Genomic DNA, 13,969 nt, shown 5'->3' on the forward strand with positions numbered 1-13,969 from the left:
AATAACAACTACTTGATCGGACACCATCTTGGGTATGTAAATTAGGGTCAAAGGTCATAAATATATCATCCTGTATCTTAATAAATACATGTCCTTTCTTTCCCATATTTTGCACACGTGAAGACCATGTTACAAGGATCATTTCACAAAATAACCACTTTTTGCTCAGATGCCATCTTGTCTGTGCAAAGTGGGGTCAAAGGTCATATGTACTTTTTTCTGTATCTTCGTTATGACGTGTTATCTCTATGGGAGGGAATTTTTCTAGACGTGAAAGTTGACATGATTGTCTTTATCGAGCACTAGCTCACTTACCCTTCGGTGAATTTCTCCCAGATCTTAATATGTTGTAGCTGAGACTTTGCGCTATCAGAAATATGCCTTTTGTTTTTCATACGATGTCTGGATCATGCTAAAAAAAAACTTGGTTGAAATTAAAGCTTATCTTCGATGTATTGAGATATTTCTTTCTTTCTGCAACTTTCTTTGCAATAACTCAAGAAAAACAGCCTCTACTACCCCCATATTTTGCACATGTTTAGTTCATGTCACGTACATTATTTCATAAAATAACAACTACTTGATCGGACACAATCTTGGGTATGTAAATTAGGGTCAAAGGTCATAAATGTTTCATCCTGTATCTTGGTGAATACTTGTTCTATCGTTCCCATATTTTGCACACGCAAGGACCATTTTACAAGAATCATTTCACAAAATAACTACTTTTTGCTCAGATGCCATCTTTGGTGTGAAAAATGGGGTCAAAGGTCAAATATACTTCATTCTGTATCTTCGTTAGTGCATACGGAATTCGGTACCAAAGATGGCAGGTCTGACTACCTTTTCTAAATGAGACTCCAAACATCACATGGCCAATGTCCTCTCAACACAGATGAAACCTGTATAGTCATGCCTATTGGGATCAGGACTCAAATCATTGATTTCCCAAGAGATCGGATCACCTAATTTGTCAGTGTTGACAAATTCCAAGTCTAGTTAGGTGATCCGAGTATCCTCTCGGATCACCTATTGTATCTGTACGGATTCTTTCTTCTTCTTCTTCTTCTTCTTCTTCTTTATTTCTTTCTCCTCAAATGTTGTGCAGCGGTTAACTCTAAAAGTCATTCACCTATCACTTCTAAACTGATACCATATATGTATCACGTCATAAGGACGACAGATCTAATGTATCACTGTGATCAGTCAACCATGACGTCACTATGACGTCATTATCTGAAAACACGTTCACATTCGTATCTCATTAATGGAATGGATTTTCTCAATGAAATTTACGTATCATATAGTTCAAGTCAAGCTCTATTGATATATTTCATAAAATTTAGTCACGTTCATAGTAAACGAGCGCGTACGCGCGCGTTGAAATTTTAACATGATCCAATCGAGCTCAAAATTGTTTTGCACACGTTTCAGGTCATTTGGAGTATTTCAGAAAAAATCGACGGACGCGTACGCGCGCGCGCATATACGCACGCACAGCTCATATGCAATAGAAATTTCCCGTCTTTTCACACGTATCGGATGTCTGAAATGTCAAAGAATGTTTCTACCAAGTTTCAAGTCAATCCGACTCAATATGACGTCATACGGGCCCGTCAAAGTTGAAATTCCGCGCGCGCGTCAATGGCGATATACAGTGCAACAATGCCAAAAAACCGCCAAATTTAAATCCGATTTTACTCGTCAGGATGGACGGTGACCCCCCATTTTCTTTACATATTTTGAAAGCTGATGAGTTGTACATATCATTTCATGGGTTGGCGATACTGAAAAAATGATTAAAAGATATCAAATTTCTTAAAAAAGTAAAAAAAGTAAATTTTCAAAATGACGTCATCAAAATTCAAGTTCACTCGAGCGTATCTCACTTATCCTTTGCCGAGTTTCACCTAACTTTCAGTATGTTGTAGCTTATTCAATGTTCTTTCATATTTATAATTAGAAGATTTTGATTGGATGACGTCATCACCTCGTAAAAATGGATTGAAAGTATCCTTGTAAAATTTGACCAGTTTACGTGTTATCTCTATGGGAGAGCAGTTTTTCTGGAAGTGAAAATTGACATGACTATCTTTTTCGAGCACTAGCTCACTTATGCTTCGGTGAATTTTTCCCAGATTTTAATATGCTGTAGCTGAGACTTTGGGCTGTCGTAAGTGTGCCCTTCGTTTTTTCATACGATGTCGGGATCACGTCAAAAAAGTTACTTGAATTTAAAGTTTATCTTCGATGTATTGAAATATTTCTTTCTTTTTGCAACGTTATGTGCAATAACTCAAGAAAAACATACCCTATCACCACCATATTTTGCACATGTTTAGTTCATGTCACGTACATTATTTCATAAAATAACAACGACTTGATCAGACGCCATCTTGGGTATGTAAATTAGGGTCAAAGGTCATAGATGTTTCATCCTGTATCTTGGTGAATACATGTCCTATCTTTCCCATATTTTGCACACGTAAAGACCATGTTACAGGGATCATTTCATAAAATAACCACTTTTTGCTCAGATGCCATCTTGTCTGTGCAAAGTGGGGTCAAAGGTCATATTTTCTATTTTCGCTATGACGTGTTATCTCTATGGGAGGGAATTTTTTAGATGTGAAAATTGACATGACTCTCTTTATCGAGCACTATCTTACTTATGCTTCGGTGAATTTCTCTCAGATTTTAGTATGTTGTAGCTGAGACTTTGCACTATCACGACTCGAATCATTGATTAAAAAAGAAATCGGATCACCTTAATTTGTCAGTGATGACAAATTACAATCTCTAGTTAGGTGATCCGAGTATCCTCTCGGATCACCTTCTGTTTCTGTACGGATTCTTTCTTCTTTAGGTGATCCGAGTATCCTCTCGGATCACCTTCTGTATCTGTACTGATTCTTTATTAGGTGATCCGAGTATCCTCTCGTTCTTCTTCTTTATTTCTTTATTTCTCCCCAAAAGTTGTGCAGAGGTTAGCTCAGAAAGTCCTCTGCCTATCAATTTCAAAATTATACCATATATGCATCATGTCCTAAAGACAACAAATCTAATGCATCATTGTGATCAGTTGACCGTGACGTCACTATGACGTCATTATATGAAAACACATTCTCAATCATATCTCATTAATGGAATAGAATTTTTCAATGAAATTTACGTCACATATATTTCAAATTATGCGCATTCTACTCATGTTCTCAAAATTCAATTTTCTCTTAAAACGTGCGCGTACGCGCGCGTTGAAATATTTGTATGCTCCAATCGAGCTCAAATTTTTTTTGCACACGTTTCAGACCATTTGGAACATTTTTTGAAAAATTAAAAAAATTGGACGGACGCGTACGCGCGCGCGCATATACGCACGCACAGCTCATATGCAATTGAAATTTCCAGTTTTTTTCACTTTGATCCGATGTCTGAAATGTAAAGGAATATTTATACCAAGTTTCAAGTCAATCCGACTCAATATGACGTCATACGGGCCTGTCAAAGTTGAAATTCCGCGCGCGCGTCAATGGCGATATACAGTGCAACTATGCCAAAAAACTGCCAATTTTAAATCTGATTTTACTCGTCAGGATGGACGGTGACCCCCCATTTTCTGTACATATTTTGAAAGCTGATGAGTTGTACATGTCATTTCATGGGGTGGCAATACTGACAAAATGATTAAAAGATATCAAATTTCTTAATAAAGTAAAAAAAGTAAATTTTCAAAATGACGTCATCAAATTTCAAGTTTATTCGAGCGCATCTCACTAGTCCTTTGTCAATTTTCACCCAGATTTCAGTATGATGTAGCTTATTTAATGTTATTTTAAACATAAAATTACAACATTTTGATTGGATGACGGTATCACCTCGTAAAAATGGATTGAAAGTAATCTTGTCAAATTTGACCAGTTTACGTGTTATCTCTATGGGAGTGCAGTTTTTCTGGAAATGAAAATTGACATGACTATCTTTATCGAGCACTAGCTCACTTACCCTTCGGTAAATTTCTCCCAGATTTTAATATGTTGTAGCTGAGACTTTACGCTACCGTAAGTGTGCCCTTTGTTTTTTCATACGATGTCGGGATCACGTCAAAAATTTTGGTTGAAATTCAGGCTTATCTTCGAGGTATTGAGATATTTCTTTCTTTCTGCAACTTTCTTTGCAATAACTCAAGAAAAACGGCCTTTATCACTTCCATATTTTGCACATGTTTAGTTCATGTCACGTAAATCATTTCATAAAATAACAACTACTTGATCGGACACCATCTTGGGTATGTAAATTAGGGTCAAAGGTCATAAGTGTTTCATCCTGTATCTTAGTGAATACATGTCCTATCTTTCCCATATTTTGCACACGCAAAGATCATGTTACAAGGATCATTTCACAAGATAACTACTTTTTACTCAGATGCCATCTTGTCTGTGCAAATTGAGGTCAAAGGTCATATGTACTTCTTTTTGTATCTTCGTTATGACGTATTATCTCTACGGGAGGGAATTTTTTTAAATGTGAAAATTGACGTGATTGTCTTTATCGAGCACTAGCTCACTTACCCTTCGGTGAATTTCTCCCAGATTTTAATATGTGGTAGCTGAGACTTTGCGCTATTGTTCAGTTGACCTTCGTTTCTTCATACGATGTCGAGATTACGATAAAAAACTTGCTTGAAATTAAAGCTTATCTTCTATGTATTGATATATTTCTTCTTTCTGCAACTTTCTTTGCAATAACTCAAGAAAAACACCCCCTATCACCCCCATATTTTGCACATGTTTAGTTCATGTCACGTACATTATTTCATAAAATAACAACTACTAGATCGGACAACATCTTGGGTATGTAAATTAGGGTCAAAGGTCATAAATGTTTCATCTTGTATCTTGGTGAATACCTGTCCTATCTTTCCCATATTTTTCACACGTACAGACGATATCGCGAGAATCATTTCACAAAATAACCACTATTTCATCAGATGCAATCTTGGGAGTGCAAAGGTGGGTCAAAGGTCATATGTGCTTGTTGCTGTGTCTTCCTTATAGTGTATACAGAATTTGGTACCTAACATGGCAGATATGACTCCCTTTGCTAAATGAGAATGCAAACATCACACGGCCAATGTCTCTAAACACAGACGAAACTTGTATGGTCATGCCTACTGCGATCAGGACTCGAATCATTGATTAAAAAAAAATCGGATCACCTTAATTTGTCAATGATGACAAATTACAATCTCTAGTTTCTTTATTTCTCCTCAAAAGTTGTGCAGAGGTTAGCTCAGAAAGTGTATTGCCTCTCAATGTCAAACTTATACCATATATGTATCATGTCGCAAAGACGACAGCGCAAGTAAAATCATAGTGATCAGTCGACCGTGACGTCACTATGACGTCATTATATGAAAACACATTTTCATGCATATCTCATTAATGGAACAGAATATTTCAATGAAATTTACGTCACATATATTTCAAGTCATGCGAATTCTACTCATATTCTCAAAATTCATTTTTATCTCAAAACGTGCGCGTACGCGCGCGTTGAAATATTTGTATGCTCAAATCGAGCTCAAAATTTTTTTGCACACGTTTCAGACCATTTGGAGCATTTTTTGAAAAATTGAAAAAATTGGACGGACGCGTACGCGCGCGCACATATTCGCACGCACAGCTCATATGGAATAGAAATTTTCAATTTTTTCACATGGATCGGATGTCCGAAATGTCAAGGAATATTTATGCCAAGTTTCAAGTCGATCCGATTCAATATGACGTCATACGGGCCCCTCAAATTCAAAATTCCGCGCGTGCGTCAATGGGGATACACAGTGCAACTATGCCAAAAAACCGCCAATTTTAAATCGGATTTTACTCGTCAGAATGGACGGTGACCCCCCATTTTCTTGACATATTCTGAAAGCTGATGAGTTGTACATGTCATTTCATGGGCTGGCTATGCTGACAAAATGATTAAAAGATATCAAATTTCTTAATAAAGTAAAAAAAGTAAATTTTCAAAATGACGTCATCAAATTTCAAGTTTGCTCGAGCGTATCTCACTTATCCTTTGCCAATTTTCACCTAAATTTCAATATGTTGTAGCTTATGAAATGCTCTTTCATAAATGTAATTACACAATTTTGATCAGATGACGACATCACCTCGAAAAAATGGATTGAAGGTAACCTTGTCAAATTTGACCAGTTTACGTGTAATCTCTATGGGAGTGCAATTTTTAGGGAAATGAAAATTGACATGACTATCTTTATCGAGCACTAGCTCACTTATGCTTCGGTGAATTTCTCTAAGATTTTGATATGTTGTAGCTGAGACATAGGGCTATCGTAAGTGTGCCATTCATTTTTTCATACGTTGTCGGGATCACGTCAAAAAATTTGGTTGAAATTAAAGCTTATCTTCGATGTATTGTAATATTTCTTTCTTTTTACAACTTTATGTGCAATAACTCAAGAAAAACATACCCTATCACCACCATATTTTGCACATGTTTAGTTCATGTCACGAACATTATTTCACAAAATAACAACTACTTGATCAGACGCCATCTTGGGTATGTAAATTAGGGTCAAAGGTCATAAATGTATCATCCTGCATCTTGGTGAATACATGTCCTATCTTTCCCATATTTTGCACACGTAAAGACCATGTTACAAGAATCATTTCACTAAATAACCACTTTTTGCTCAGATGCCATCTTGTCTGTGCAAAGTGTTGTGAAAGGTCATATGTACTTTTTTCTGTATCTTCGTTATGACGTGTTATCTCTATGGGAGGGAATTTTTCTAGATGTTAATATTGACACGATTGTCTTTATCGAGCACTAGCTCACTTACCCTTCGGTGAATTTTTCTCAGATTTTAATATGTTGTAACTCAGACATTGCGCTATCGTTACGTGCCCTTTGCTTTTTTCATATGATGTCGGGATCATGTTAAAATACTTGGTTGAAATTAAAGCTTATCTTCGATGTGCTGAGATATTTCTATGTTTCTGAAACTTTCTTTGCATAACTCAAGAAAAACAGCCCCTATCACCCCCATATTTTGCACATGTTTAATTCATGTCACGTAGATTATTTCAGAAAATAACAACTACTTGATCGGACAACATCTTGGGTATGTAAATTAGGGTCAAAGGTCACAAATGTTTCATCCTGAATCTTGGTGAATACATGTCTTATCTTTCCCATATTTTGCACACGCAAAGATCATGTTACAAGAATCATTTCACAAAATAACCACTTTTTGCTCAGATGCCATCTAGGTTGTGCAAAGTGGGGTCAAAGGTCATATGTACTTGTTGCTGTATCTTCGTTATTGTGTATACAGAGTTGGTACCAAAGATGGCAGATACGACTCCCTTTTCTAAATGAGAATCCAAACATCACACGGCCAATGTCTCTGAACACAGAAGAAACCTGCATGGTCATGCCTATTGCGATCAGGACTTGAATCATTGAGTAAAAAAAAAAAAAAATCGGATCACCTTAATTTGTCAGTGATGACAAATTACGATCTCTAGTCTTCTTCTTCTTTTTCTTATTTCTCCCCAAAAGTTGTGCATCGATTAGCTCAGAAAGTCCTTTTCCTATCAATATCAAAATTATACCATGTATGTATCATGTCCTAAAGACGACAGCGCAAGTAAAATCATAGTGATCAGTCGACCGTGACGTCACTATGACGTCATTATATGAAAACACATTTTCATTCATATCTCATTAATGGAATGGAATTTTGCAATGAAATTTACGTCACATATAATTCAAGTTATGCGCATTCTACTCATGTTCTCAAAATTCATATTTTCTCTTAAAACGTGCGCGTACGCGCGCGTTGAAATATTTGTATGCTCAAATCGAGCTCAAATTTTTTTTGCACACGTTTCAGACCATTTGGAGCATTTTTTGAAAAATTGAAAAAATTGGACGGACGCGTACGCGCGCGCACATATTCGCACACACAGCTCATATGCAATGGAAATTTCCCGTTTTTTTACATTTATCGGATGCCTGAATTGTCAAGAAATATTTCTACCAAGTTTCAAGTCAATCTGACTCAATATGACGTCATACGGGCCCGTCAAAGTTGAAATTCCGCGCGCGCGTCAATGGCGATATACAGTGCAACGATGCCAAAAAAACGCCAATTTTAAATCCGATTTTACTCGTCAGGATGGACGGTGACCCCCCATTTTCTTTACATATTCTGAAAGCTGATGAGTTGTACATGTCATTTCATGGGCTGGCTATGCTGGAAAAATGACTAAAAGATATCAAATATCTTAATAAAGTAAAAAAAGTAAATTTTCAAAATGACGTCATCAAATTTCAAGTTCAATCAAGCGTATCTCACTTATCCTTTGCCAATTTACACCCAGATTTCAGTATGTTGTAGCTTATTATATGATCTTTCATTAATATAATTACAACATTTTGATTGGATGACGGCATCACCTCGTAAAAATGGATTGAAAGTAATATTGTCAAATTTGACCAGTTTACGTGTTATCTCTATGGGAGAGCAGTTTTTCTGGCAGTGAAAATTGACATGACTCTCTTTTTCGAGCACTAGCTCACTTATGCTTCGGTGAATTTCTCCCAGACTTTAGTATGTTGTAGCTGAGACTTTGGGCTATCGTAAGTGTGCCCTCCATTTTTTCATACGATGTCGGCATCACGTCGAAAAACTTGGTTGAAAATGGCACGAGGCTTCGATGCAGCGTCATTTTGCTTAATACACAGGGCCTATGGAGAATGAAATAGGTCATTGCGTAGCGCATCCGACTCGTAATCCTAAGGTCCCTGGTTCGAGGCTCACCCCTGCCAATATTTTTTTAAATTTTTTTAAACACTTTTTTCTTCTTTTTCTTTAGTTAATCTTAATCTCCCTTCCCTTACTTTATCTTTTTCTGATTTTTTTATGCTTCTCCTTCAAATTTCTATAAAATAATTTTTCTTTATTTTTCTTTCTTTCTACTTTCTGTGCAATAGATGAACAACAACAATGGCTATCAATCCCATATTTTGCACATGTTTAATACATGTCACGTACATTATTTCATAAAATAACAACTACTTGATCGGACACCATCTTGGGTATGTAAATTAGGGTCAAAGGTCATAAATGTTTCATCCAGTATCTTGGTGAATACATGTCCTATCTTTCCCATATTTTGCACACGCAAAGACCATGTTACAAGAATCATTTCAAAAAATAATCACTTTTTGCTTAGACGCCATTTTGGGTGTGCAAAGTGAGGTCAAAGGTCAAATATACTTCATTCTGTATTTCCGTTAGTGTATACGGAATTCGGTACCAAAGATGGCAGGTCTCACTCCCTTTTCTAAATGAGAATCCAAATATCACACGGCCAATGTCTCTAAACAAGGATGAAACCTTATGGTCATGCCTATTGTGATCAGGACTCGAATCATTGATTAAAAAAAAAATCGGATCACCTAATTTGTCAGTCTTGACAAATTCCGGGTCTAGTTAGGTGATCCGAGTATCCTCTCGGATCACCTTCTGTTTTTGTACGGATTCTTTCTTCTTCTTCTTCTTTTTCTTCTTCTTTCTCCCCAAAAGTTGTGCATCGATTAGTTCAGAAAGTCCTCTTCCTATCAATTTCAAACTTATACCATATATGTATCGTGTCCAAAAGACGACAGCGCAAGTAAAATCATAGTGATCAGTCGACCGTGACGTCACTATGACGTCATTATATGAAAACACATTTTCATGCATATCTCATTAATAGAATGGAATTCTTCTATGAAATTTGCGTCACATATATTTCAAGTCAAGCGAATTCTACTCATATTCTCAGAATTCATATTTATTCTTAAACGCGCGCGTACGCGCGCGTTGAAATATTTGTATGCTCAGATCGAGCTCAAATTTTTTTTGCACACGTTTCAGACCATTTAGAGCATTTTTTGAAAAATTGAAAAAATTTTACGGACGCGTACGCGCGCGCGCATATACGCACGCACAGCTCATATGCAATAGAAATTTCCCGTTTTTTCACACTTATCGCCTGCCTGAAATGTCAGGGAATATGTCTACCAAGTTTCAAGTCAATCCGACTCAATATGACGTCATACGGGCCCGTCAAAGTTGAAATTCCGCGCGCGCGTCAATGGCGATATACAGTGCAACAATGCCAAAAAACCGCCAATTTTAAATCCAATTTTACTCGTCAGGATGGACGGTGACCCCCCATTTTCTTTACATATTCTGAAAGCTGATGAGTTGTACATGTCATTTCATGGGTTGGCGATGCTGGAAAAATGATTAAAAGATATCAAATTTCTTAATAAAATAAAAAGAGCAAATTTTCAAAATGACGTCATCAAATTACAAGTTCACTCGAGCGTATCTCACTTATCCTTGGCCAATTTTCACCCAGATTTCAGTATGTTGCAGCTTACTAAATGCTCTTTCATTAGTATAATAACAACATTTTGATTTGATGACGGCATCACCTCGTAATATTGGATTGAAAGTAATCTTGTCAAATTTGACCAGTTTACGTGTTATCTTAATGGGAGTGCAGTTTTTCTGGAAATGAAAATTGACATGACTTTCTTTTTCGAGCACTAGCTCACCTATGCTTCGGTGAATTTCTCTAAGATTTTAATATGTTGTAGCTGAGACTTTGGGCTATCGTAATATGCCCTTCATTTTTTCATACGGTATCGGGATCACGTCCAAAAACTTGGTTTAAATCAAAGCCTATCTTCGATATATTTTCATATTTCTTTCTTTTTCCAACTTTCTTTGCAATAACTCAAGAAAGACATACTCTATCACCACCATATTTTGCACATGTTTAGTTCATGTTACGTACATTATTTCATAAAATAACAATCACTTCATCAGACGCCATCTTGGGTATGTAAATTAGGGTCAAAGGTCATAAATGTTTCATCCTGTATCTTGGTGAATACATGTTCTATCTTCCCCATATTTTGCACACGTAAAGACCGTGTTACAAGGATCATTTCACAAAATAACCACTTTTTCCTCACATGCCATCTTGTCTGTGCAGATCGGGGTCAAAGGTCATAGCATTATGTACTTCTTTCTTTATCTTCGTTATGACGTGTTATCTCTATGGGAGGGAATTTTTCTAGATGTGAAAATTGACATGATTGTCTTTATCGAGCACTAGCTCACTTACCCTTCGGTGAATTTCTCCCAGATTTTAATATGTTGTAGCTGAGACTTTGCGCTATCGTACTTGTTCCCCTTGTTTTTTTATATAATGTCGGGATCACGTCCAAAAAAGTGGTTGAAATTAAAGATTATCTTCGATGTATTTTCATATTTCTTTCTTTTTCCAATTTTCTTTGCATTATAACTCAAGAAAAATAACCCCTATCAACCCCATATTTTGCACATGTTTAGTTAATGTTACGTACATTATTTCATAAAATAACAACTACTTGATCAGACACCATCTTGGGTATGTAAATTAGGGTCAAAGGTCATAAATGTTTCATCCTGTATCTTAGTGAATACATGTCTTATCTTTCCCATATGTTGCACACGCAAAGACCATGTTACAAGAATCATTTCACAAAATAACCACTTTTTGCTCAGATGCCATCTTGGGGGTGCAAAGTGGGGTCAAAGGTCAAATATACTTCATTCTGCATCTTTGATAGTGTACACGGAATTCGGTACCCAAGATGGCAGGTCTGACTCCCTTTTCAAAATGAGAATCCAAACATCACACGACCAATGTCCCTAATCTTAGGTGAAAACTCGAATCATTGATTTAAAAAAAAAAAAAAAATCGGATCACCTAATTTGTCAGTCTTGACAAATTCCGAGTCTAGTTAGGTGATCCGAGTATCCTCTCGGATCACCTTCTGTATCTGTACGGATTCTTTCTTTTTTTTCTTTATTTCTCCCCAAAATTTGTGCAGAGGTTAACTCAGAAAGTGCTATGCCTATGAAGTTCAAACTTATACCATGTATGCATCATGTCCCAAAGACGACAAATCTAATGTATCATTGTGATCAGTCGACCGTGACGTCACTATGACGTCATTATATGAAAACACATTTTCATGCATATCTCATTAATGGAATTGTATATTTCAATGAAATTTACGTCACATATATTTCAAGCCAAGCGCATTTTAATCATATCCTCAAAATTTATTTTTATTTCAAAACGCGCGCGTACGCGCGCGTTGAAATATTTGTATGCTCAAATCCAGCTCAAATTTTTTTTACACACGTTTCAGACCATTTGGAGCATTTTTTGAAAAATTGAAAAAATCGGACGGACGCGTACGCGCGCGCACATATACGCACGCACAGCTAATATGAAATAGAAATTTTCAATTTTTTCACACGGATCGGATGTCCGAAATGTCAAGGAATATTTCTACCAAGTTTCAAGTCGATCCGACTCAATATGACGTCATACGGGCCCGTCAAATTCAAAATTCCGCGCGTGCGTCAATGGGGATACACAGTGCAACTATGCCAAAAAACCGCCAATTTTAAATCGGAATTTACTCGTCAGGATGGACGGTGACCCCCCATTTTCTTTACATATTCTGACAGGTGATGAGTTGTACATGTCATTTCATGGACTGGCTATGCTGATAAAATGATAAAAGATATCAAATTTCTTAATAAAGTAAAAAAAGTAAATTTTCAAAATAACGTCATCAAATTTCAAGTTTACTCGAGCGTATCTCACTAATCCTTTGCCAATTTTCACCCAAATTTCAATATGTTGTAGCTTATTTAATGTTCTTTCATAAATGTATTTAAACAATTTTGATTTGATGACGACATTACCTCGAAAAAATGGATTGAAGGTAACCTTGTCAAATTTGACCAGTTTACGTGTAATCTCTATGGGAGTGCAATTTTTATGGAAATGAAAATTGACATGACTATCTTTATCGAGCACTAGCTCACTTATGCTTCGGTGAATTTCTCTAAGATTTTATCATAATGTAGCTGAGATGTAGGGCTATCGTAAGTGTGCCCTTTGTTTTTTCATACGTTGTCGGGATCACGTGAAAAAACTTGGTTGAAATTGAAGTTTATCTTCGATGTATTGCAATATTTCTTTCTTTTTGCATTTTTTTTGCAATAACTCAAGAAAAACAGCCCCTATCACCTTCATATTTTGCACATGTTTAGTTCATGTCACGAAAATTATTTCATAAAATTACAACTGCTTGATCAGACGCCATCTTGGGTATGTAAATTAGGGTCAAAGGTCATAAATGTTTCATCCTGTATCTTGGTGAATACATGTCCTATCTTTCCCATATTTTGCACACGTAAAGACTATGTTACAGGAATCATTTCATAACATAACCACTTTTTGCTCAGATGCCATCTTGTCTGTGCAAAGTGGGGTCAAAGGTCATAATGTACTTCTTTTTCTATCTTTGCTATGACGTGTTATCTCTATGGGAGCGAATTTTTTAGATGTGAAAATTGACATGATTGTCTTTATCGAGCACTATCTTACTTATGCTTCGGTGAATTTCTCTCAGATTTTAATATGTTGTAGCTGAGACTTTGCAGTCTCAGGACTTGAATCATTGATTAAAAAAAAAGATCGGATCACCTTAATTTGTCAGTGATGACAAATTACAATCTCTAGTTAGGTGATCCGAGTATCCTCTCGGATCACCTTCTGTATCTGTACGGATTCTTTGTTCTTCTTCTTCTTCTTTCTTTATTTCTGGACAAAAGTTGTGTATCTACGTACTCAAAAAGTACTCAGATTATCAACTTCAAACTCATACCATATATGTATCATGTCCCAAAGACGACAAATCTAATGTATCATTGTGATTGGTCGATCGTGACGTCACTATGACGTCATTATATGAAAACACATTCTCAATCATATCTCATTAATGGAATAGAGTTTTTCAATGAAATTTACGT

This window comes from Diadema setosum, chromosome 5, assembly GCF_964275005.1.
Source record: "Diadema setosum chromosome 5, eeDiaSeto1, whole genome shotgun sequence".
Taxonomy (NCBI): Eukaryota; Metazoa; Echinodermata; class Echinoidea; order Diadematoida; family Diadematidae; genus Diadema; species Diadema setosum.